Source organism: Papio anubis, chromosome 15 (genome assembly GCF_008728515.1).
Source record: "Papio anubis isolate 15944 chromosome 15, Panubis1.0, whole genome shotgun sequence".
Lineage (NCBI taxonomy): Eukaryota > Metazoa > Chordata > Mammalia > Primates > Cercopithecidae > Papio > Papio anubis.
In genome coordinates this window covers 16101339-16128552 of record NC_044990.1, presented here as the reverse complement: position 1 = coordinate 16128552, position 27214 = coordinate 16101339, and the positions used below count along the sequence as shown (strand labels likewise).

Genomic DNA, 27214 nt, shown 5'->3' with positions numbered 1-27214 from the left:
AGCATTTGGGCCTAAGCCAAGAAAAGCATTATAATTACCTCAGAAGGGGTGATTGGTTTTGTAAGGACATGACCCAGTTAGACCTAGTGAGATGCAGTAAACTCTTATAAACCTGTTATTTGTGGAAAATAGATTTTGCTTTTTATGTTTGATGTGAAAATGGGGCATTGTAAGGTCTAAAGCTGTTCCCACCATCCTAGGACTGTGAAGGTAGAGCCTGTATGAATAAACATCACCGGAGTTTACAGATTTGGGTTTCCATGGCAATTTAATATCTCTGTGGCACAATTTCCTACTCTAAAGTCAAGGGGGATGGTCTAGATCAGTGACTCTTAAAGTTTTCTACCTACAGAGAAAAATAAATACTTACTCTCAAAGGGTGATGCAGTATAACTCCAAACAGCCTGTCATCAGTGGAAATTTGATTCAATTTTATGTTCTGTTTTAAATATAGGCACTTCAAAATGTTCATAATGTTTATCTCAATATAAACATAATTCTCCATGAAGAACTGATGTTCCAGGAAGATGGGCGATGGCTGTGTTTCTTCTGGAGCTTCCTCTAGCCCCTGGCCCATCACTCTTGCCTTGAGGGCATTGAGAAACATGGGGGGCACATCTGCTAAAGAAATGCCCACCATTAAAAGTCTGTTAAGTTGCTTTTTTGAACACTTGACCTTAAAGATGCCCTACAAACTATTTACATGTAAAAGAGTTATATCATTGAGCTTTCCTGTAATTCAAATTAATAAAACATTACCAAATAATTATTTCTTCAGAATTCAAATGGGTCCTCTTTTTCTCTTTTTCTACTTCTCCCTATCACTACTATTCTGCTCCCTTGCCGTTTTTTTTGTTTTTGTCTTTTATCCCATTTTGGATAAAAATTATAAATTAAAATTATAATATGAATTTGAAGATTGCTACTCAGCTAGCATAAATAAGCAACCCTGTCTCTCCTTATCCAACATACTAATATATGTATTGTTTTCTTAAATGCAAATGCCTTAGGCTTTTACAAGTTAACAGACTGTTTCACCCTCCTCATTCCCACCAAAGGAAACTAAACAAACAAGGGAGGGTGGATGAGAACAAAACATGTTTTTACTTCCAGGAGGGCTTTATTTGAAAGCGTCCAGCTCTGAGGATGCAGTATGAGTCCTGCCAAGCTTCAGGCAAAGCACCCTCCAAAAACCTGAGGACATTCTGCTAACGTGGGGAGTAATTGTGGAAACAACATGTTACAGAGACATTGAAAACTAATCCTGGATTTTCCAGTGTAATGTACATTTGCTGGAACATTCAACTCTTCCCAGGCAGAAGTCAGAATGTTTATAGCTTTCAGCCTCACTGTTTGTAAATGGAAAGCTGAGCTCAGAATTCATAATAACTGATTAAGCTGCTGTTTTTTACCCAACCTTAGCAGGGGAAAAAGCAGTGGGTTCTCATACTGAACCATAAACACATGTTATGTTATGTGTAATAAATTCCCTAACATTGTACTTTTCTTGAAGGGGAGAATGAGGGATATAATAGAACATTTTTAACTAAAAGCTAAAAGAGACTGTCTAGTTGGCATATCAAGTTAGAAATGAAAAGAAATCCATTTAAGTACTGTAGCATATGTATTTCATGGGCTAGCATCATAGAATACTGAAGTTAGAAGAGCTGCAGAAGTACCTAATCCAAAATTCTTTCTTTACAAAAGACAAAACTGAAAACCAATGAAGCGAAATGATTTAAAGTCACATAGAGAGTTAGTGTCAACACAGATAATAGGCTCAATTCTCCTGATTTCTAATGCAGCAGACACTGATGGTAACTACTGATCAGTGCCACATATCATACAGGTCATGTCACAGCATTCTGAAACATGTAAGTTCTTTTTCCCACTGTCTTGACGACTTTAGACCTAGGTATGTAGCCTTTACCATCATGTGGGACTTTGTTCATGGAAACGGTCTTGCCCTACCTCCTCATGGCCTGAGAATGAATGCCTTTGGCTAAGTAAGAAAGCTCAGAAAATATCTGTGAGTAGGTCTGATTTTGATGAGTCCAGAAGAAAACTATTGATTATGAGCTAGGAATAAAAACAGTGGGTCAAAATATAGTAACCACTTTTCTGGTTTCTTATATTTGATGCTTTGACATCTTGGAGACTTGCAGACCCTGGATAGACTGACCCTAGTTAATTCTTAGAGATAGGAAAAGACTAGCTTATGAGTGCACCTTTCATATGCCAAATAACCAATCCAGAGCCCACATCTCAACCACCTTCTTTATTAGCCCTTTACACTGAGGACCACTGTCCACCTGCCCTAATCACTGCAGACCCAGATACCAGACAACTAGGGACAGCCCGTAGATCCTATAGTGCACTGAAATTACTTGAACTCATCAATACCAAACCTGTTTGCCCTTCCTTGCCAGTCGCTTCCTATGGAAACCATAATAAAGACTTTTGTCCACATTTTCCCCTCACTCCCTCTGTCTCCTGATGCCAGTGCTTCCCCGGGGTGGCCGGGTGTGGCGTGGTGTACCCCTTCCTCCTGGAACTGTGAATAACAAACTATCTTTTCAATGGCAACCATCTCCTAACCTGGTCACCTGCATAATAATAACAAAACCTACATTTTGAAACACAGAGGTCAAAAGCTGAGAAAATTAAAGGTGCCACAATCAGAGATAGGTTTGAAGCAAGCAAGAAGAAACAAGAGATAAGTCACAAGTAGGGATAATGTGGCAAATGTCTAGCTCAGAAGGAACTCACGCAAACCCAGAATACTGATGGGAGTATGCCTTTGGTGCCCTCCTGCTGATATGGAAGGGTTGCCTTAAAGTGTTAAAGTGACACATCAACAAGTTCCTCCTGAACACATGCTTAATAAGTGGCATGTGAGCACTTGAACATTCCTAGACACAGACTCACTATGCAGCATTCCCATGACCGGCGCCCTAGTTCCAGTCCATAGCAGAAAGCTGAAACAGCCTCTTACTCATCTCTGCTTTTTTTTTTTCCCACCCTTATTTAATTCATCTATTCTATCCCTTCTAAGTTACAGCTTGAATGTTCGTAAGAATCTTCCATAGTTCCTCATATCTTCCTCATTTAAACTGAAGCCTCGCCATTACATTCAGAACTTTCCAAACGGTGTCTCCAGCCTGTCCTCTAGTCCTGACTTCCACACTTCTGTTACATTCCCTACAATGTGGCAAAATTAAAGTATTCACTGTCCATAGCACATTATTCCCATGCACTGAACCACTTCATTACAAGAAGAACCACAAAGTATATTTTACAACACTGATTTTGGACATAAACATACCTGGATTTGAATTCTTGGCCACAAACTGTGGTGTGATCTTGGCACTCTCAGTCCTTTTTTTGCTCATGACAAATAGATTTCATAATATATATGTTATAGGATGATTAAAGAGGTTAAACGAGATAGTAGTTAACATAGGCTATTTTATCGTTGCTCACCTTAAGCATATTAGAGTTTTCAAAGTATGTCAGATACATAATGACATTTGCTACTCATGAAGTTCTAACATGTATTGTATAACTGTTGCCGTTTTACAGATGAAAAACCTCAGACTCAAGAGAAGTGACTTGCTCCATGTCATATAATGAGGTATGAATTACAAAAGTTCTCCTTTTTTTTTTTTTTTTCTGAGACAGAATTTCGCCCTTGTTGCTCAGGCTGGAGTACAATGGCGTGATCTCGGCTCATGGCAACCTCCGCCTCCCAGGTTGGTTCAAGCAATTCTCCTGCTTCAGCCTCCCAAGTAGCTGGGATTACAGGTATGCACCACCATGACCAGCTAAATTTGTATTTTTAGTACAGATAGGGGTATCATCATGTTGGCTAGGCTGGTCACGAACTCTTGACCTCAGGTGATCCACCAGCCTCGGTCTCCCAAAGTGCTGGGATTACAGGAGTGAGCCACTGCGCCTGGCCTAAAACAGTTCTTCACCTGCTTCTTACTTTCATTCTTTTCTTCTCTACATTGCATATGACATGATGCCATATAAAGTCATTTAATGAAATGAATGGAGATAGTCATGTTTTATTCTCACAGTACCTAAGAATTAAGAAGAAATTTTTTAAAAACTTAGTTTACTGATTATTTGCATGTGCCTAACACTGCATTAAGAGTTTTATATAAATTTTTATGATTTAAATATAACAACACATCTGCAAGTTATATACTATTACAATATTTTCAGGTGAGAAAATGAAAACTTACAGAGATTAACTTGTTCATATCGCACAGGTAGCAACTGACAACACTGTACTCATCTAAGACAAAAGCCGACATACTTAAACACTAGATTAAGTTGCTATTCAAATTAGGCATGTAATTAATTTCTGTTGAATCAAATTTTAAATGACATATGGAAAATAAAACTGCCTTGCTCTGTAGTAGAGGGAAAAATAATGAGATTTTCTGGAAAACTGATTTGTGTGTGTTTGTGCCTGTGTGTGTGTGAGTAAAACAGATAAATAGATGATAGATGATAGATAGATAGATAGATAGATAGATAGATAGATAGATAGATAGATGATAGATGAGAGATAGATAGATAGATAGATAGACAGACAGATAGATAGACAGACATTGTGCCCAAGCGTATAAATATGTTTCAATAAGCACTCTTTCTTTTAACAATAATAGAAATCCAATTTAAGCCAAGCACATGGATATTTGGAGGGTGGGAGGGAAGACAATCTTCCAGCCTCATTTGCCACTAGCTGTAACCCTGTGGAAAGTTCTGATCAATGGAGTGTTAGGAGAGAAGATGTAAATAACTTATAAGATACACCTTAAATGTGAGTGCTAGTCACTTTTTTCCCCTTTCTTCTACCCTGCTTAGATCATGAATGTGATTAATGGAGGTAAAATGTAGATTAGGTGAATGAAAATTGCTCCCTAAGGGTGGCATTGTGGACACCTCAAAGTAGCCTGAGTCCCAGACAACTGTATGCCCCAAACGTTCTAGATCCTAACTTTACATGAGAAAAAAATAAGTGTCTATCTGTTTAAATCACTGTTATTTTGGTTCTCTATTACATACAGCTAGACAAATTATAACAATTCTTATATCTTAATTATTTACTTACGTATAAACCAAAGCTGAGAACAGAAAGAAGGAAACAATTGAAATATTTTTTGAGGGACTTATGGTTAAGTGTCTAGCCACAGACTTAAGAAATTTCAGAGCTAAGAGGGACATTAACAGTAATCTAATCTATTCAGAGAGGCAACCCTCAAATCTACTGTCCAAAATTATGAAATCCAGTCATGGGGATAAGCTAAATTAGATGTATCTAAAATAAAGTGTTAATTTTCATAGTTGTCAGAGCCACATCTATGTAGCTAAGTATTCATCACTTGGATTGAAAATATACAGGGCCCTGATACTTGCCTAAAATGTACTGAGTCTATACGAAGTGATACAGGAAGGACAAACAACTGAAGTCATTGCAGGAGTTCAATGGGAGATATTAATCAAAATAAGATTGCCAAATGGGCACATAAATTGACCACTATGGACCAGGCACAGTGGTTCACATCTGTAACTCCAGCACTTTGGGTAGCTGAGGCAGGAGGATCAGTTGAGTCCAGAAGGTCCAGTTGAGTCCAGGAGGTCAAGACCAGTCTGGGCAACATAGCAAGACCCCTTCTCTACAAAAAAAAAAAAAGTACCACTATGCTATACCTAAGAGCCTTCATTATCTTGATTTAGTTAATCTAACCTGGAATACTTTGTCTCAAATCCTGGAGACTTGAGGAAGCATTTTCTCCCACACATCCTAATTATACATCTTCAATGACTTCTATCATGGGAAGTAGGATCACATCACTTGAGACTCATCATGGTTTTTAAAATATGCGTTTTAGAAGAATTGCATTTGCATAGTTACGCAACATTGGGAGTGAAGTCATTGTTGCTGTACAAAGTGAATTGCGGTTTATTCTCATGTTTATGCTAACTGTTCAAAAGGAAAGCAAACAAATTAAAGGTGCTGACACATTGATAATGTCTTCCTCAGCAGAAAGTTCAACACCATACTCCTAAGCATTGTTACTCAGCATCTGCCCAGAGGCCTGACAAAGTGTAATACCCAGACACTAGGCAGAGATCCCAAGGATGGTAAGACATGTTACTTCCATCTGTTCCTTAAGGGGTGGGGTTGCGTAAGAGGCAAACAAGTTGCCCCATGAACAACCAGGATTTTTCTGTTTGACTCCTGAATTAAGCCCACCCCTCACCTGTACCCAACCCCACACTACCAAAGGAAGGCATCCCCCTCCATCTTCCTGAAAATACCCTAAGAATCTGATCAAAAATGGACAATTTAAAAGATGCTCTAAAGTCTGTTAAGAATTGAGTTTTCTTCATCTAACATAATTGCTTTCTCAAGCATTTTCTTGTTTTAAGCCATAATTAGAATGTTCTATTGAAATAGAAATACGCTGTTGCAAAATGTACTTTTACAAACAAAAGCAGGACTGCCTGGGAAGTTTTGCAAGATTGTATTCACCATTGGTTATGTACTCACAAACAATGTTGTTATGACCTATCAAATGTATTTTACTCCTGAAGTACTTAAAATAATTTATGGAAGATACACTAAAACTTACAAGAAACACAAATATTTTATTGCATATCACTATATTAAGTGTGTTTACCATTAATGGTAAATATACTCACCATTGTACTTACCATTGTTTTTGTATTTTACCAATACAATTAATTTTCATGTTTTACCAATACAATTTTACCAGTTATTGGTAAGTGTACTTACCAATATACTTACCAATTAATGGTAAGTGTACTTACCAACATACTTACCAATTAATGGTAAGTGTACTTGCCAATATACTTACCAATTAATGGTAAGTGTACTTACCATAGTTTTTGTATTTTAAGGAAAGTAACACTAACTCTTCAGCAAAATAAAATTTGTTACTTAATAAATATTCTAAGCCTAATTATTTGGTTGAAGTTAAGTATATTTTATAACTTTTTCTCCTGGAAATACTTGCTCATTATAAAAAATACGTAAAATACAAGTAAGTATAAAGAGAAATAAAACTCACTTCACTCTAATCCCATAATATACATAAAGTAAACATTCAGGTATATTTTACACAAATTTAATATATCCCTTTATTTTATATTTAAAATTATATCACAAGCATTTATCTATGTTTTAAGACATTTTCTGTTGCTCATGATATGTCTTTGCATTCTCTTTTGCTCCATGGACTATATTTTGTTTGGTTTTAACTCAAGTTTCTTGAAAAATATCTGCTGGTACTAGTGGTTAATTTAAGGAATCTTCTAAGACAAGGGAATTTTAATATATCTTGAAACAAAGAAAGTGAAAACAGAGCATAATAAAGCTTATAGAATGCAGCAAAAACAGTACCAAGAGGAAAGTTTCTAACAATAAAAACCTACATTAGGCCAGGCACGATGGCTCATGCCTGTAATCCCAGCACTTTGGGAGGCTGAGGCAGGCAGATCACCTGAGGTCGGGGGTTCGAGACCAGCCTGACCATCATGGAGAAACCCTGTCTCTACTGAAAAAAACAAAAAATTAGTTGGGTGTGGTGGTACATGCCTGTAATCCCAGCTACTTGGGAGGCGGAGGCAGAAGAGTCCCTTGAACCTGGGAGGCGGAGGTTACGGTGATCTGAGATTGTGCCATTGCACTCTAGCCTGGGCAACAAGAGTGAAACTCCATCAAAAAAAAAAAAAAGAGAGAAAGATACTGAGTAAACAAGTCAATTTCACACCTCAAGGAACAAGAAAAAGAACAAGCTGAGCCAAAAGTTAGCAGAGGAAAAGAAATTATAAAGAATAGGGCAGAAACAAATCAAACAGAAAATAGAAAAATAAACAAAACTAAGTGTTGTGTTTTTTTAAGATAAGCAATGTTGACAAACTCTTAACTATACTAAGAAAAAAAAGAGAAAAGACAAATAAAATCAGGAATGAAAGAGAAGACATTACAGCAGATGCCTCAGAATAAAAAGGATCGGGGGAAAACAATAAACAATTACATTCCAAGTTGGATAACCTAGAAGAAATGGATAAATTTCTAGAAACATACAAGACTGAATCATAAAGAGATTTGAAAATCTGAACAGATCTACTAAGGCTATTGAATCAATAATCTGAAACCTCCTAACAAAGAAAAGGCCAAGACCAAAAGCCTTCATGGTTAAACTCTGCCAAACATTTAAAGAAGAATTAATGTCAATCCATCTTAAGCTCTTCCAAAAAACACTCCCAAAGTCATTTTATGAGGCCAGCATCACTGTGACACCAAAGGCAGAAACAGATAACACAAGTAAAGAAAACTTCATGACAATATCCCAAATAAACACATATGTAAAATTCTCCAATAAAATGGTTGCAAATCAGATTCAACAGCACATTAAAAGGATTACATACCAAGACAAAGTGGGATTTATCCTTGGGATGCAAGGATGGTTGAATACACACAAATCTATCAATGTGATACACCACAGTAACAGAATAAAGGACAAAAACCATACGACCACCTCAAATAGGTGTAGAAAAAGCATTTGACAAAGTTCAACATCCCAAACTCTCAACAAAATAGTTATAGAAGAAAATTTCTTCAACACAATAAGACCCATATTTAAAAAAAAAAAAACAAAAAACCTACAGCTAATATTATAATCAATGGGGAAAAATTGACACCTTTTTCTCTAAGATCTAGTACAAGGCAAGGTTGTCGACTCTTGCCACTTCTATTCAGTATAGCACTGGAAGTCCTGGCCAGAGCAATCAGGCAAGAAAAAAAGATAAAAGGCATATAAATGGAAAAGAAAGAAGTAACTATCTTGGCACATGACCTGATCATGTATGAAGAAAACTCTAAAGACTCAAAAACAAGAAAAAAAAAAACCTGTTAGAACTACTAAAGAATCACCAAAATTTTAGGATACAAAATCAACATACAAAAATGGGTGGCATTTCTAATCACTAACAATGAACTATTTGAAAAGGGAAATTAAGAAAACAATCCAATCACAATAGCATCGAAAATAATAAAATATTTAGGAATAAACTTAACCAAATAGATGACACATTGTACGCTGAAAATTAGAAAACATTGATGAAGGAAATTAAAGGAGACAGATAAGTTGAAAGTTATCCTATATTTATGAATTGGAAGAATTAATGGTATTAAAATGCCCGTACTACCCAAGTGATGTACAGATTCAATACAATCCTTATCAAAGTCCTAATGGCATTCTTTAGAGAAGTAGAAAAAACAATCCTAAAATTTACAAAGGACCACAGCCCCAAATGGCCAAAGCAATCAATAAACGGCTGGAAAAACTAGATCCCCACATGCAGAAAAATGAAATTAGGCCTTTATCTCATACCATATACAAAAATTAACTCAAAACATATTTTAGACTTAAATACAGACTTAAATGTAAGACCTGAAATCCATAAAACCACCAGAAGGAAACACAAGGAGAAAGCTTCTAGACATTAGTTTTGACAACCATTTTTTTATAATACACCAAAAACATAGGAAAAAATTCAAAACTAGACAAGCAGGATTGCATCAAACTAAAAATCTGTACAACAAAGGGAACCATCGACAGAATGAAAAAGCAACCTACAGAATTGGAGAAAATATTTGTAAACCGTATCTCTAATAAGGGGTTAATATCCCTTAATATTTGTTAATATTTGTAAACCATATCTCTAACAAAGGGTTAATATATAAAGAACTCATACAACTCAATAGCAAAAAATAAGCAAATAATTTGATTTAAAAATGGGCACAGCACCTGAATAGACATTTCTGCAAAGACGACATACAAATGACCAACAAGTGTATGAAAAAATGCTCAACATCAATCATTAGGGAAATGCAAATTGAAACCAAAATGAGATATCACCTCACACCTATTAGAATAGTTATTATCAAAAAGACAAAAGGTAACATGTTGGCGAGGATGTGGATGGAGAAAAGGGAACTCATATGCTGTTGGTGGAAATGTAAATTGGTACATTTGAAAAACAGTATAGAGATTCCTCAGAAAATTAAACATATAACTACCATATCATTCAGTAATCCTACTTCTGAGTATATATCCAGTAAAATCAGTATCTCAAAGAGATATCTGCATTTCCATGTGGATTTCAGCCTATTCACACTAGCCAAAATATGGAAACAACCAAAATGCCTGTTGTCAGATAAGAAAATGTTACACACACACACACACACACACACACACTCTCTCTCTCTCATATACACACAGTGGAATATTATTCAGCCTTAATAAAGGACATCTTGCCATTCGTAATAGCATGGATGAACCTAAAGAACATTATGTTAGGTGAAATAAGTCAGATACAAGAAGACAAATACTGCCTCATTTCACTCATATGTGGTATCCCAAATAGTCAAACTCACAAGAGAGAGTAAAATGTGGTTTCCAGGGTTTGCGCCTGACAGAAATGGGGACACGTTCATCAAATGGCACAAAGTTTCAGTCATGAATTAATGGTGAATATAGCTAGCAGTACTCTATATTCGAAAGTTGCTAAGAAGGTAGATCTCAAGTGTTGTTACCATAAAAACAAAGACCACGCCACTGCTCCAGCCCAGGCGATAGAGTGAGACTCAGTCTCAAAAAGAAAATGATAACTTTGTGGCTTTGTGGAGTGATGGATATGCTAATTAGCTTGATTGTGGTGATCATTCCACAATGTATACATACATCAAAACATCAAGTTGTATGCTTTAAATGAATACAATTTTTGTCAATTTACCTTGATAAAGCTTGATAAAATAATTTCATCATAGTGCTCTGTCAAAAGAAAGAATAAACGAACATCATTTAAGTGACTCCCTTGTATGATAAAAAAAAGAAAAGAAAAAAAAAAAGGAATATTTAGGTTCCCTCTGCCCCTTCCTATAATGGTAGTTTCATAATGTTGGCAAGGCTGACCTATGGAGCTTGGAACTCCCTTTCCTGTATGTTCCTGGACAAGATACCATGGGCAGAATTGAAGGATGCAGTTTTAGTTGACACACATTGTCATTTATAAGCTGCCTCACTTCTTGGTGTGAGACAGTGGCTAGGCCTGAAATTGCTCTACCTTCATCTAGATCCTCCTTCAGCTTCTCCAACTCCTGGGCCAGATCAGGTGTGTATGTTTAGCTCTGTTGATGAAGAGCCCTGGTTTCTGCAAGACGACTACACTGTCGAGTTCAGAGGCTCAAACATGACTGGTTTCAGTCCATCCTAGTGGCTCCAACTCATGTTTGTGGATTTCAGGTCATTGGGTGTTTTTCAACAGATTTATTAAACTATACATTATTTACCATAAAAATCACCCATTATAAGGGTAAATTTCATTAACTTTTAGTAAATATATGGAATTGTGCAACCACCAAAATAATTCAATTTTAGAATATTTCTATCACCCCCCGCCAAAAAAAATTTCCTTTAGCTCATTTGCAGCAAACTGCTTTTCCAACCACCAGCTGTAGGCAGCCACTTATCTGTTTTACTGTCTCCGTAAATGTGACTTTTCTGGATTTTTCATGTAAATGGCATCTTGCAAATACAGTAGTTTGTGTCTGACATCTCTCATCTAGTATAGTGGCTTTGAGGCTCATCCATGTTTTAATATATATCAATATTTTGTCCTTTTTTATTGTCTGCAAATGCTTTATATATTTTGCTTATACATTGATCAGTTGATAAGACATTTGAAATGTTTCCAGTTTTTCTCTATTTTGATTAAGGCTGCTAGGAACATTTGTGTTCAAGTCTTTTGGTGAATATATGTTTTCATATCTCTACTTGGGTAGATTCACCAGGAACCGGTTGTTGAATTCTGTGGTAAGTTTTTATATAACCATTTATGAAACTGCCAACCTGATTTCCACAGTGACTGTACCATTTTGCATTCTCCCAACAATGTATAAGGGTTTCTGTTTCTCCACATATAGTCAATATTTCTTATTGACTCTCTTTCTTTATTACAGCCATTCTAATAGATGTGTATTGGTATTTCATTGTTTTTTGCTTTACATTTCTCTATTTATGATCATTGAGTACCTCTTCATATTTTTACTAGATATTTGTATGTCTTCTTTGATGAGATGCCTATTCAAGTCTTTTGCCCATTTTTAAAACTTGGTTATTTTCATAGTGATTGAGTTGTAAGATTTCTTTATATATTTCAGATGCAAATTATTTATCAGATATATGATTTGAAAATGTTTTCTCTTGTCTGTGGCTCGAGTGTCTTTGGAAGCACAAAAGTTTTACATTTTTATAATATCTTTTCTTCCTTCATGGTTTGTGCTTTTTATTTCATTGCTAAGAACTCTGTGCCTAACCCAAAATCATAAAGATTCTCTCCTATGTGTTCTTCCAGAAGTTTTACTTTTATATTTAGCCGTATCATTCATTTTTATTTAATTTTTGTTCATGGTGTGAGGTAAGGATCCAAGGTTTTTTTTTGCCTATAGATATACAATGGTCCAAGAATCACTTCTTGAAATTTGTATTGTTTCATTCATTGCCTTGCCTTGGCACCTTTGTTCCAGCCTGTTCTGGCTCGCTCTCACTTTACAACAATCTTTGCTTCCTGAATGCCTGTTGTAAGGACATCAAACTACAATATTAGACATATAGAGCAGCTCCCGCAATGGTATAAGATCAAACCCTTAATAGATATGGGTACATGATTGATAGGTAGGTAGGTACATAGATAGATAGATAGATAGATAGATAGATAGATAGATAGATAGATAAAGAGAGATAAGAATATTCCTTAGTGGTCTGCTTCTTTGAATCCTGACTGATAAACTAATCAAAGTGTGCAATGCTTATGAATATGTCTGGGATTTTCAACGGCAGGCTTTTGTCTTAAACGTTATTCAGCCATCAAAGACTCACTATTTGTATTCAGAGTTATAAATATTCTTTAACTACTAATTAAGCATGACTCTAAATTCAACTGACTTTACTGTTCATATCTAAGATCTTTAATTTGGCACCTTCCAATTCTTGAGATGTTAAATTTATTTATTTTTTTAAGTATATGTGGGTGGTAAGCTGTTTTATGCCATCCATATCTGAGAGTGTCTTTCTGTTGAATTTATGCATAAATAAAAATTCACTTGTGTGTTAAATCCTTGACTTCAGGAATGTGTTTTGCTTCCATGGAAAAACTTCAGTAAACATATATAATTATTGTCTCATTCCTTTTACAATAAATTACTGACTCTCCTCTTTCATGACCTAAATGTAGATAATATGAGAAAAGTTTATAACTTCACATCAACATCACTTAATCCTAAAGTAATTCTTCTTAAAATTCTCCCTTTTAATGCCAAAATATCAGGGTAAATCCAGTACTAGTCAGCATTAAGCATTATCTATGACTTTTTAGAAACAATGGTTAAAACACTGGCACAAATCATGGGAAACAGCTCATGAGTTCATTTCTGTGTAATAAGTCGTAAGTTGTCCACAGTCTGACTGAATCTTATTTGTAAACAAATTATGTGAAACAATTCCAAAAGAACAAGATGTATTTTGTTCACTGGTAGAAGTGCCTGCATCTAAATTCCTGCTCAAGTTTAAAAACAAATTATTACACAGTTAAAATTTATTAAATTAATTTCTTGGTTTATCACTTCCTCTTCCTACATAATTCCCTGCAATTCTTTCTCTATGGATAAAATTATTTTAATAAGTTGTATTTTATAATATTGGATTTATGCAAAAAATATATATATATATGTTGGCTATAAGGCAGAATGAATACTTAAATGAATATTTGTGCGTCCAGTCCTTCACCCCACTTAAGATCTGGGACATTGTATCTGCCTGTGGGTTGTCCTTGTTTCCCATCCCCAAACCCCGACCACTCTGGATTTTGTGTCTGACATTCTATTTCCTTTTTTAAATTACTCTTACTGCAGTAATTTTCATTTACAATTTAATTCATTCGTTTTATTTACTGAGTTTTCACAAATGTTTAATCACCACCACAATCATAAAAAAGATTTCCATCACCCTGAGAAAATGTCTCCTCGTCTTTATAGTCAGTTTATTCTCCTGACCCTCTGGCTCCTGGCAAACACTGACCTGTTTTCTGTCCTTCTTGTTTAGCCTTTTCTTGAATGTCATATAAACGGAACTTACAACATACAGTATAGCCTTTTGTGTCCAATCTATTTCACTTACTATAATGATCTTGAGATTCATCCCTGTTTGTGTGTGTACCATAGTACCTTTTTATTGCTGAGTAGCATTCCATTGTATGGATATACCATAAATTGTTTATCTATTTACCAGTTGATGACGATTTGGGTTGTTTCCATTGTGGGCTATTAGGAATAAAGTTGCTATGAGCATTGAATACAAGTGTTTGTACTGGATACAATTTCATTTATCTTGTTTTCATTTCTTATTCCTGGAGGTGGAATTCCTGGTCAATATTATAAGTATATCTTTAACTTTATAAGAAACTGCTAACCTGTTTTCCAAAGTTGCTATGCCACTTAATTTATTACTTTTTAAAAAATACAACTCCATCGCATGCCTATGTATCCCTAGGCAATGATTTTAGCTTTGTCTGTTTTAGAGCTTTATACAATAGTATAACAATGTGGTCTTTTTTTCTCTGTCTTTTCTTCACTTAATCTTACACTTCTTATTGTCACCATCTTGTTACATATAGTCCTTAGTTCTGTCTTGTTCACTGCTGTATCATATTTGACTACGTAAACATGCCATGATTTGTTTTTTCATTCTATATGTGCCTATTAAATGTTTTCGAATTGTATTTGTCAATTCCATATGCTTGTGAAAATTTATGTTTGTATAACCTATCAACTTTGAGACATAATATATTGAAATCCCCCACTATAATAGATTTTTATTTTTCCAGATGTTTCTGTTAATTTTTAATTTATACACTTTGAAGATATTTTCTTAAGTGCACATGATTAGAATTGTTGCAGTTATGGTAAATTAAAATGTTTATCACTAAGTAGTATCTCTCTGTACATCTTGTCAGTCTTTTTAATCGTAAAGTTTATTTTTTCTGACATTAATATAATTATTCCAGCTTCTTTTTTCCTGAAAAATATTTTTCCAGTTTTTAACGTTAACTTTTTAAATTTTTAGGTGTGTTTCCTGATAATAGCACATGACAGTAATTTTTACTTCATCCTACCTGATAATTGGCCATCTTTTAATTGTTCAATTTAGCCCATTTATGTATATTGTGATTAAGTTCTAGCATCTTCTTTCTTACTTTCTATTGTCCCTATTATTTCTCTTCCTTTCTATCTTTCCTTTAGTATTTTAGGATTAACCGGGGTTTTTTGTTTGTCTTCTTTCTCCATTTTTCCACTTCTTACAGATATATAGTTTATTCTTCTTTATTTTTTAAAAGGGGTAACCTTTGAAATTTTACCATGCATATTTATTATGTATAGATTTCTGAAGATAGTATTTTAACCCAACTTATGAGCAACCTAAGCACGTTTGAACATGTTAAATCTTATTACAAGAGGGATTGAGGGCCCAAACGTGGAAAAAACTGTCGAGTCCTGAAACACTTCTTCAAGGCATAGCATATCTCAGTCTCTGTGAAATGTGCAAATCTCCCCAAAAGTTGATTGTGCCCTTGTCCCTGTTCCACATAACAAATATAATTGTTTCTTTGTGTGTATGTCACATTAAGTGTGACTACCCTGAGAATAAATAAAACAACACCTTTACTTTTTATTTGTAGTTCTTGATATAGGACTCAGCATATCATAACATACATTTATTTTAGAAAATATTTCTTTTCAATTAAAAATTTCATGTTCCTACGCACTCATGACTTTTTATTTTCTCATCTTTCAAAGTGATAACCAACTTCATCAAAAACCTTACTCGGCATGGCCAGTGATAAAAGAGAAGGTCTGAATAAGCTACAAATGACGATTCTTGTATTTTCTGTGTGTCTCTCCACTTTTGACATTTACTACTACCTGATCTTTGCTCCTAATTAATTCATCATTCAAACTGTCTAACTACAGTGACTTTAGTTTGAGAGAAGGAGGATTAGGCCTTGTAAGAACTATTCTATCAAATTAGCTCTGTGTCATAAGGAGTCCATGTGTTTCAGAAGCAAAGGAGTGGAAGATGGCGTAAGTCTGGCTGAGCCAAATGAACGGTGGTTATTCTTATGTTTATTCATATTATTTGGAAAGAGAAATGAAAAATATTATATGCTTTCTTAAAACACTACTTGCACTATTTTCTCAAAATTTTATGTAACTTTCGAATTAGCATGCTGTTTTCATGTGCAAACTTTTTCCAAACTCCCCTAGGGAAGGAATCATGGACTGCAGAACTCTGCACCCACCCAGACAGCCAGCATAACAAGCAGTGGGCACTCAGTAGGTTCCTGATCATTGTATCTATTATGAAATGAATCCATGAGTTAGTGAACAAATGGAGATACAAGAGAATTAAGATACAGTTGTATCTTCCCTGTGATTTTTTTACCTAGCCTTTTTTGAATCTTCTATCATTTAGCCTTTAAAATATTATTTAAGGTTGGGCGCGGTAGCTAACACCTGTAATCCCTCGGGAGGCCGAGGCGGGCGGATCATGAGGTCAGGAGATCGAGACCATCCTGGCTAACACTGTGAAACCCTGTCTCTACTAAAAATACAAAAAATTAGCCAGGCGTGGTAGCGGGCATCTGTTGTCCCAGCTACTCCGGAGGCTGAGGCAGGAGAATGGCGTGAACCCAGGTGGCAGAGCTTGCAGTGAGCCTCTGAGCTCGCGCCCCTGCACTCCAGCCTGGGTGATGGAGAGAGACTCCATCTCAAAAAAAAAAAAAAAAATATATATATATATATATATATATAAAATTTAGATTTTTAACTGAAATTATTTTGAAATGTTATTTTATTTTTAGAAGAACTTTTTTTTTTCTGTTTCATTGGCTGTTTTTTTGTTTTTAGCTAAAATTGAAACTAGCCTACAGAAAAGTCTATGTAACTGGCCAGGCTAAATGGTCACACCTGTAATCCCATCACACTGAGGGGCTAAGGAGTATGAATTGCTTGAGCCTAGGAGTTCGAGGCCAGCCTGGGCAAAATGGCGAAACCTTATCTCTGCAAAAAACAAAAAGCTTTGCCAGACACGGTGGTGCACGCCTATAGTCCCAGCTACTCAGGCAGCTGAGGTGAGAGGATGGCCTTACTCCTGGAGGTTGAGGCTGCAGTGAACTCTGATCGCACCACTGCACTCCAGCCTGGGCAACAAGAGACAGACCCTGTCTAAAAAAAAAAAAAAAAAAGTAAATGGTATCATAAATTTAAAAATGTTCTTTTTTAGAGATAGAATGGACTACACAACCACATTTTGAAGAAAACCCAGCAAGAACAGAGAAATGGAACAACTTGGGGAAAAGTGACAGATCAGAAGGTGGTAGAGGATCTTCAAGGCACATCTGCACATCCAGATGCAGGCAAAATCAAAAGTAAGCCACCTCAGACTATTTAGAGGGTATTTTGCTTTTAAATGTATGCAGAAAATAGTCTCCACAAATATCCTTCCTAAATTCTAGAAATGGATTCCCAGTATTAAATCAGAACTCATTATGATAAAAGCTCACATTAACGGATGTAATAAATGTCTTCTATAGATTGCTTCATTTGTTCCTCATGATCCTAAGACCTAAGAAGAAAAGAGAAAATTGAGGCTTACAGGGGCTAAGAAATCAGCAGAACTAGGATTTGACCCCAAGAAATCTGACTTCAGAGTCTACCTGCAAAATTACTACACTCTTGGCTTCCCCATACCATAATAAAACCATGTTTTCATAGCCAATTGATAGTACAATTAAATGACAACAGATCTTCCATCTCAAGAACTCTCAGTTTAATAGGCTTCACATATTTTAAGATTAGCTTTTGGAGCTAGTTTCAATTTCAAAAAGTAATGAAACAGGGAAACTACTGTAGTCCCTAATTTTTCCTTCTCTCTCCAACACCCACCCAAAACACTCATAACACACCCCATTCCCTCTACACACACCATTTTTTCAAGCTGTGCCTAATTTATTTAGTATCACTCTAAGGCCAGTTCTTCATATGTTCTTCTGCCATAGCAAATGGGAAGATAAAAATGCCAGTAGTACCTGAAATTTCCTTTTTCCAGGACCATCTACAAAGTAGGGGGAGAAGGTAAGCATGTGAGACAGTTTAGTGTTGAAGATTATAAGCTCCAAAGTTTGAGTGCTCTAATTTGTGGCCTCTTATCGCTACGTGTGAAACATCACACAAGTTTTTATCAATATCATCTGTCAAATGGACAATAAAACTATTTCCAATTGTTATGAGGATCTAATTACATAATCTCTATAAAGCTCTTCATGTTTTGTGTGATATGTAGTAAATAGTCAACTAATAATAGACATGAATATTAATTCCTCTCTGGAAAAACATCCAGAGTTATAAATTATAACTACATAATTTATAACTACATTTGTTGTTGTTATTGTTGCCATTTTCAGCAGATTCATTATGCCAGCTATATAGAAAAATCATCTGTTATTCAAATGTTAACACATTTTTAGGGGAGTCTTTTGCAATTCATCTCATTGGTACATAGTCATCACTAGAATTGAATGTGTAACAAGAACCACATTGAGTTTCTGTGTGATAGATGGAGGCATTTGATATTATTTAGATGTAAAACATTGGCGTCTCTTTTCAAACACAAATGAGGCTTGAACATTATTTGGAAATGCGCTGTATGGCTGCAGGCATTCCTCCAGTCCACCTTCAGGAAGAGGTGGATAGCCCTCAATTAAGGCAAGAAAACAGGTCTGGAATTTCCACACCAAAATACCATGTCTGCCATTTACACAACTGACACGAATCTCTCTAGTTTACCTGTCCTGGCTTTTTACTAGCGACTCCCATCTCAAATTACCCTACTCAGCTTTTAATAATGACCAAATACCTGATAATTGTAACAGCTATGTATGCCCCTAAAGTCTCCAAGCTTGAGTCCTACATTAAACCAGATATCCATACAACCATAAAATTGGAACAGGCTATGCCTGACCTCATATTATGCCTTTCACTTTCACATAAGCTGCCTCCAATTGTTGCAAAAATATTATCAATGACATTACTCATTTTGTCATTAAGAAAACATCCGCATGACAAACTTCTCTCTAATCTCAGGGCCAGAATAAAAATGTAAATATAGTTGACAAACTGCTAAATTTCCCATTACTAGATAATGAAAGATTTATAACACTCTGCCTACTGGACTGAAGCTCTGAGTTAAATTTTGAGTTCAGTTCCATTAGCTTTTCACTATCGCCTTTTCTTTCATTATTTTACATAGCTTCATATTTCTTAAATAATTTTTATTTGATTTTCATAATACCCAATTCAAAAATGGTTCCTGCAATCTCTGTCTGTTGAGGCACTAAGCTCCCTGCTGTCTGCATGTGGTCTTGGGTCTCCTGGAGCCACTTAGCTTCTTTGGATCATCTTGCCTGTTGTCATATCCACCCTTGCTCAAGAGTTTATATTACTCATCTGTTTATAGCAAGCTCTGCTGAATCACTAAGGAGAAAGACTTATTCCCCCATGTAGTTTCCAACTCTGATCTCCAGTCTTCTTCTGAATGATCTCCTTTGCCTGTAGGTTACTGTCTCATTTTTCTTTGACTTTTTGCATCAAACATCCTTGAGGACTCATCTGTTTTTAGTGTCACCATTTCCTCAGCAAGCATTTTATCTGAAACAATTCGAACCCACTGCTCTACTGTTACTGCTCCTCTCAGATGGCTAATGACTTCTCAGTTATTAAATACAGATGGTCCCCAACTTACGATGGTTCAACTTACAAGTTTTCTACTTTATGATGGTGTGAAGGTGGTAAGCATTCTATAGAAATTGTACTATGAATACCCATACGACCATTCTTATTTTCACTTTCAGTACACTATTCAAAATTACATGATATATTCAATGCCTTATTATAAAATAGGCCTTGTGTGAAATGAAATTATTTTGCCCAATTGAAGGTTAATGTAGGTGTTCTGAACATGTTTAAGGTAAGCTCAGCTAAGCTATAATGTCTGGTAGATTAGGTGTATTAAATGCATTTTTTATTTATAATAGTTTCAACTTATGATGGATTTATTGGAATATAACCCCATCGTAAGTCAAGCAGCATCTGTATAATGGTTAATTCTCAAACTTTATCTTTCTTCCGTAGCACTTGACACAGGTGTTCACCCCCTTTTCGTAAGTACACTGTCCTCACTTCCTTCTCAGGGACTCCTCTCTTGCTCAATCACTGCTCTGTCTCCTGCATTAGCTCCTCTTCTCTCATTGTTAAAGTTGGAATCTTCCAACAACTCGTTCTTGAACCCTTTTCCATCATCACTTCCTCCTTTGTTGACCTCATCCAGACTCTAGACTTTAAATGCCATCTATATTCTGTTGACTATTGCCTTGACAGAGCCATTGGTCATAAACTGTCCCCACCCTATTATAACTGAGGCCAATTTTGTATTTAAATTTCCCCAGCCCTAAAATTATTGGAATAATACTTGATACTTGTGTCCTCTCCCTCACGCCATACATCCAATCTCAGAAAATACTATCAGCTCAAATTTCAGAACACATCCAAACCCCAATGCCCCTCACAAACTCCACTTAAGTTTAGGCCACCATCATATCTCATTTTGATGACCACAATAGCTCCTCACAAGTTCCCTGCTTCTATCATTTTCCTAGTACAATCTATTCTTTTAAGACATAAATTAAGTAATGTTATAATTCTCAAGTCTCCAGAGGCTCCCAATGCCACTAGAGAAATAGTCTAATTCCTCCCAGTGGTGTACCATTACCTCTCTAAATTCATCCCCTTGCTCACTTCACACTGGCCTCTTTGCTATTTCTCCAGCACACAAGGCATGCGGCCACCTCAGGGACTTTGCACAGGCTCTTTCCTTTTACTGGAATGCATTAATCCTTATTTATTTCATGAGGGTTATTTTGACCACTCAATTTAGAAATAACAACCAACTCTCCACACTTCTATTCCCTCTGCATTTCCCTTTCTCTTTTCTCTCATTTACATTTTTAAAATATCCATATAATTCAACACTTTCTAACATACTGCATAATTTAGTGATTACATTTATTGTCTATTGTCTGTCTTGCCTGGCATATACTAAAGACTAAATACTGGTTCAATTCTTAAAGATGACAGAATATGCTCTAGTTAATTTGAGGAAAATTATGAGACAGTTTCCTTTATCTTTAGTACAACTGAAGTAAAAGAATAGAAGATGACTTTTTGTTAATTCCCAGAAGCACATGGTAAAATTTTCCAGCTCAAAGGGCAGCTGCTGTCAACACTTTGCCCCATAATTAGAAAGTAGCCAGATAAGGAAGCTGTTGTCACTATTTAAGCCCTACAAGAAAAGCAAATCCACTTGCCAGCATTCTTGACAGAATATCCCATCTCTTCACTCATGACTGCCATTCTGAAAATGTCCAGTTGGCTAAAAACCCAGGTCATAAGCACAGCATAGCTGAAAAGCAATCTGATAAATGTAGCTTTTATCTTTCATTTATATTTGTAGGTACCACACACCCTAAGTGGGTGTGTAATAAGCCAATTGCACTGCCAGTCACAGCCCACCCTTGTGGCTACTCAACGTCAGTACATACACGAACTCCCACAATTAACACTTCCAGATAACAATAGCTACACACCTCACATAAAAGAAAATGCACTGACCTTCTCCCCAAAGTGGTGGTTCAAAAATTCATCGAGCATTGCATCTACTGCTGGATGATTAGCTCTCCTCAAACTTAGACATGCTTCTCTCTCAAAAGGCTATAACTTTTCGGATAAATTATTAAGATCACCACTCTACCATGCTTACAGAAAATTCTGGTGAAAAGAGAGAGAAAGGAGGGAAAGTATCACATTTTTATTACAGCTTTGGTCTCATTATTTGTTACTGGTCTGTTCAGATTCTGGATTTCTTCATGATTACATCTTGGCGGGTTCTATGTATCTAGGAATTTATTCATTTCTTCTAGGTTTTCCAATTTATTGACACATCATTGTTCATAGTACCCTCTAATGATCCTTTGAATTTATGTGGTATTGGTTGTAATGTCTCCTTTTCATTTCTGATTTTATTTGGGTCTTCTTTCTTTCTTAATCTAGCTAAAGCCTTGTCAACTTTGTTTATCTTTTTTAAGAACCCAACTTTTTGTTTCATTGTTTCTAAATTTTTTTATTTCAATTTCATTTATTTCTTCTCTGATTTCTATTTCTTTTTTCTTCTACTAATTTGGGGTTTGGTTTGCTCTTGCTTTTCTAGTTCTTTTTTTTTCTCTTAATTTTACCTTTATTTCATTTTTATTTTTCACATTTCTTTTTTTATTTTAATAGTTTTTCGGGGAACGGGTGGTGTTTGATTACACGGGTAAGTTCTTTAGTGGCGATTACTGAGATATTGGTGCATCCATCACCTGAGCAGTGTACATTGCACCCAATGTGTAGTCTTTGATCCCTCAACCCCCTCCCACTCTTTCCTCCAAGTCCCCAAAGTCCATTGTACCATTCTTATACCTTTGTCTCTTCATAGCTTAGCTCCCACTTATGAGAACATACAATGTTTGCTTTTCCATTCCTGAGTTACTTCACTTCGAATAATGATCTCCAATTCCATCCAGATTACTGTGAATGGCATTATTTTGTTCCTTTTTATAGCTGAGTAGTATTCCATGATATACACCAGATTCTTTTTATTCACTCATTGACAGATGGGCATTTGGGTTAATTTCATATTTCTGCAATTGCGAATTGTGCTGCAAGAAACATGCATGTGCAAGTGTCTTTTTCATAGAATGACTTCTTTTCCTCTGGGTAGATATCCAGTAGTGGGATTGCTGGATCAAATGGTAGACCTACTTTTAGTTCTCTAAGGAATCTCCATACTGTTTTCTTTAAGATGCACTGTTAGGTTATTTATGAAGTTTTTCTACTTTTTTGATGTAATTGCTTATTGCTATAAACTGTACTCTTAGAACTGCTTTCGCTGTATCCCATAGGTTTTTGTGTGTTGTGTTTCCATTATATTTGTTTCAATAATTTTTTCAAATTCCTTCTCAATTTCTCATTAATTCACTGGTCATTCAGGAGCATATTGTTTAATTTGCATGTGTTCGTATCATTTCCAAAATTGCTCTGTCATTGATTTCTAGTTTTGTTCCACTGTAGTCAGAGAAAATGCTTGATAGAATTTCTTTTTTTAATTTTTAAGATTTGTTTTGTGGCCTAACATATGGTCTACGCTTGAGAATGATCCATGTGCTGAGGAAAAGAATGTGTATTCTGTAGTTGTTGGATAAAATGTCCTATAAATAGTATTAGGTCCATTTGGTCAATAGCGTAGATAAAGACTGAGGTTTCTTTGTTGATTTTGTTTGGATGATCTGACCAATGCTGAAAGTGGAGTGTTGAAGTCTCAAGCTATTATTTTATTGGGATCTATCTCTCTCTTTACCACTAATAATATTTTCTTTCTATATGTTGGTGCTCCAGCATTAGGTGCATATACTTTTACAATGATTATATCATCTTGCTGAATTGACTCTTTTATCATCATATAATAACAAACATTCTTTGTCTTTTTTTATAGTTTTTGTCTTGTTATTTTTTCCAATGTAAATATAGCTACTCCTACTCTCTTTTGGATTCCATTTGCATGGACTATCTTTTCCCATCCCTTTATTTTTAATGTTTATATGTGTCTTTATAGGTGAAGCATATTTCTTGTAGGCAACAGATCATTGGGTCTTATATTTGTATCTCTTCAGCTCTTCTATGTCTTTTGATTAGAGAGTTTAGTTTAGTTGCATGCAATGTTGTTATTGATAAGTAGTGACTTACTCCTGCCATTTTGTTATTTGTTTTCTTGTTGTTTTGTAGTCTTTCCTTCCTTTCTGTCTTCCTTTTAGTGAAGGTGATTTTCTTTGATGGTATTCTTTAATTTCTTGATTTTTATTTTTGACTTGAGGTTACCGTGAGGCTTGCAAATAATATCTTCTAAACCATTATTTTAAACTATGACAACTTAACACTGCGTAAACAAAATAACAAACAAGCAAAGACAAAACTAGTAAAAATTTGACACTTTAACTTCCTCTCTTGGCTTTTTGATGTTTTGTTGTTTCTAATTTTATATTATTATACTGTCTATGTAATAAAAAGTTGCAATTATTATTTTAATAGGTTTATCTTTTAGTCTTTCTACTCAAGATATGAGTCATTTACATGCCACAATTACAGTGTTATGATATTCTGTGGGTTTCTCTGTGTGCTTACTATTACTAGTGAGTTCTGTACCTTCAGATGATTTCTTTTTGCTCATTAATGTCCTTTTCTTGAGATTGAAGAAATCCCTTTAGAATTTCTTGTAGGACAAGTCTGGTGTTCATAAAATCCCTCCACTTTTGCTCGTCTGAGAAAGTCTTTATTTCTGCTTCATGCTTGAAGTTTATTTTCACTGGATATACTGTTGTAGGGTAAAAGGTTTCTTCCTTCAGCACTGTAAATATGTCATGCAACTCTCTCCTGGCCTGTAAGGTTTCCACCGAAAAGTCTGCTGACAGACATATTAGAAGTCCATTGCATGTTATTTATTTCATTTCTCTTGCTACTTTTAGGATCCTTTCTTTATCCTTGACCTTTGAAAATCTAAATATTAAATGTCTTGAGGTAGTCTTATTTGGATTAAATCTGCTTGGTGTTTTATAACCTTCTTGTACTGGATATTGATATTTTTCTCTAGGTTTGGGAAGTTCTCTCTTATTATCCCTTCAAATCAACTTTCTATCCCATCTCTCTTGTTACCTTCTCTTTAAGGCCAATAACTCTTAGGTTTGCCCTTTTGAGGCTATTTTCTAGATCTTGCAGGTGTGCTACATTCTTTTCATTCTTTTTTCTTATGTTTCCTCTGGCTGTATATTTTCAAATAGTCTGTCTTCAAGCTCACTAATTCTTTCTTCTGCTTAATGAATTATGCTCTTAAGAGACTCTGATGCATTCTTCCATATGTCAATTTCATTTTTCAACTCCAGAATTTTTGCTTTACTCTTTTAAATTATTCCAATTTCTTTGTAATATTTACCTGATAGGATTATGAATCACTTTTCTGTGTTATCTTGAATTTCATTGCATTTCCTCAAAATAGTTATTTACAATTCTCTGAAAGGTCACATATCTCTGTCTCTGCATGATTGAACTTTGGTACTTTATTTAGTTCATTTGGTGAAGTCATATTCTTCTGGATGGGCTTGATGCTCATGGATGTTTGTCAGCATCTGGGCATTAAAGTGTTAGCTATTTATTGTAGTCTTCATAGTCTGGGCTTGTTTGTACCCATCCTTCTTGGAAAGACTTTTCAGGTATTTGAAGGGACTTGGGTGTTGTGATCTAAGTTTTTGGTCACTGCAGTGGATTCTGCATTAGAGACACCACAAGCCCAGTAATGCCATGGCTCTTGCAGACTCATAGACGTACTGTCTTGGTGGACTTGGACAAGCTCTGAAAGAATTATCTGGATTACCAGGAGTAGACTCTTATTCTCTTCCCTTACTTTCTCCCAAACAGATGGAGTCACTCTCTATGCTGAGCTGCCTGAGCTAGGAGAAAGGTGATACAAGAACCCCTGTGGCTGCCACCACTGGGATGGTACTATGTTAACATAAAGCCAGCACAGCACTAGGTCTTGCCCAAGCCCACAGTAACCACTGCCTAGCTACAACCTATGTTCACTCAAGGCCTTAGGACTCTACAATCAGCAGGTGGTGAAGCAAGCAAAGCTGTGTCCTTCCCTTCAGGGCGACAAGTTTCCCCTGGTCCTGGGTGGGACCAGAGATTCCATCCAGAAGCTAGGGCCTAGAGTGGCAACCTTAAGAATCTACCTGGTGTTCTATTCTAATGCAGCAGAACTGGCACCCAAGCCACAAGACAAAGTCCTTCCCGCTCTTCCCTCCTCTTTCCACAAGTAGAAATGTCTCTCCCCATGGCCACCACTGCTCCAGGCCTATGGGAAGTTCTCCCTGGCTACTGCTAATGTTCATTCAAGGCCCAAAGTCGCTTCAGTCAGCTTGTGGTGAACGCTTCCAGGTCTGGGACTCTCTTTTCAGGTTAGTGGGCTCCCCTCTGGCCCAGGGCAGGTCCAGAAATGACATCCAAGAGCCAAGTCCTAGAATCAGGAACCCCATGAGCCCACTTGGTATCCCATTGTGGTCGAGTTGGTAACTACACTTCAAGATGAAGTTAAGTTCCCTTTACTCTTCCCTCTCTTTTTCTTAAGAAGGAGTCTAGAAGAAGAAGTCTTTTCCCTTGGTCACATCTGAGTATGTGGTAGGTCACACCTGAAGCCAGCATATCTCTGAGTCTCACCCAAGTCCCATAGTGAGTTCTGAGTGGGCACCACTACTCATTATTCAGAGACCAAGGGCTCTTTTGTCAGCAGGTGATGAATTCTTCCAGGACTGGGTCCTTCTCTTCAAGGTTATGGGTTCTCTTCTGTCCCAAGGTGTGTCTAGAAATTATTCTGGGGGCTGGGGTGTGGAATGGGGACACTCTGCCTGGTGCCCTATCCTATTGTGGCTGAGCTGGTATTTGAAGTTGCAAGACAAAGTCCTCTCTCCTCTTCTCTCTCTTCTCCTTAAGCTGAAGGAAGGAGTCTCTCCTGGAGCTGCAGGTTGCATTACTCGGGGTTTGGGGAGAGGTGGTGCAAGTGCTCCTTTGGCTGCCCTGGCTGGTGTTTCATTGGATTGTGTGCCCCACTAGTCCACTGGCTCTGAGCCCAGCACAGCACCAGGACTTGCCTAGGAATTGGAGTCCTTGTGGCGTAGACTGCCTTTCAAGTTTATTTAGGACCCCAGAACCCTTTAGCCCACAATGACGAGGCTTGCTGGAACTCAGAGTCCAACAGCTAGGATGGGTGATTCCCCTCTGGCTAGGGCTGATCTAAATGCTCCCACTGCGGGCACTGACTGTATTCTGTCCAGGGTTGCTTTCTGCTATGACAGGGCA

General features: G+C 36.3%; 1 long non-coding RNA gene across 3 annotated transcripts in view; it reads right to left on the bottom strand.

Moving 5' to 3' along the window:
* LOC108582855 overlaps positions 1-27214 on the bottom strand; it is a 183438-nt gene that overhangs the window by 51401 nt on the left and 104823 nt on the right. The window contains exon 1 of one of the 3 annotated variants that reach the window (XR_004178661.1): positions 371-3657. The exons of the other annotated variants lie outside the window; for them this stretch is intronic. This is a non-coding gene — a long non-coding RNA (uncharacterized LOC108582855). Of the gene's footprint in view, positions 1-370; positions 3658-27214 lie in introns of those variants that run through there. 3 annotated transcript variants of the gene reach the window in all.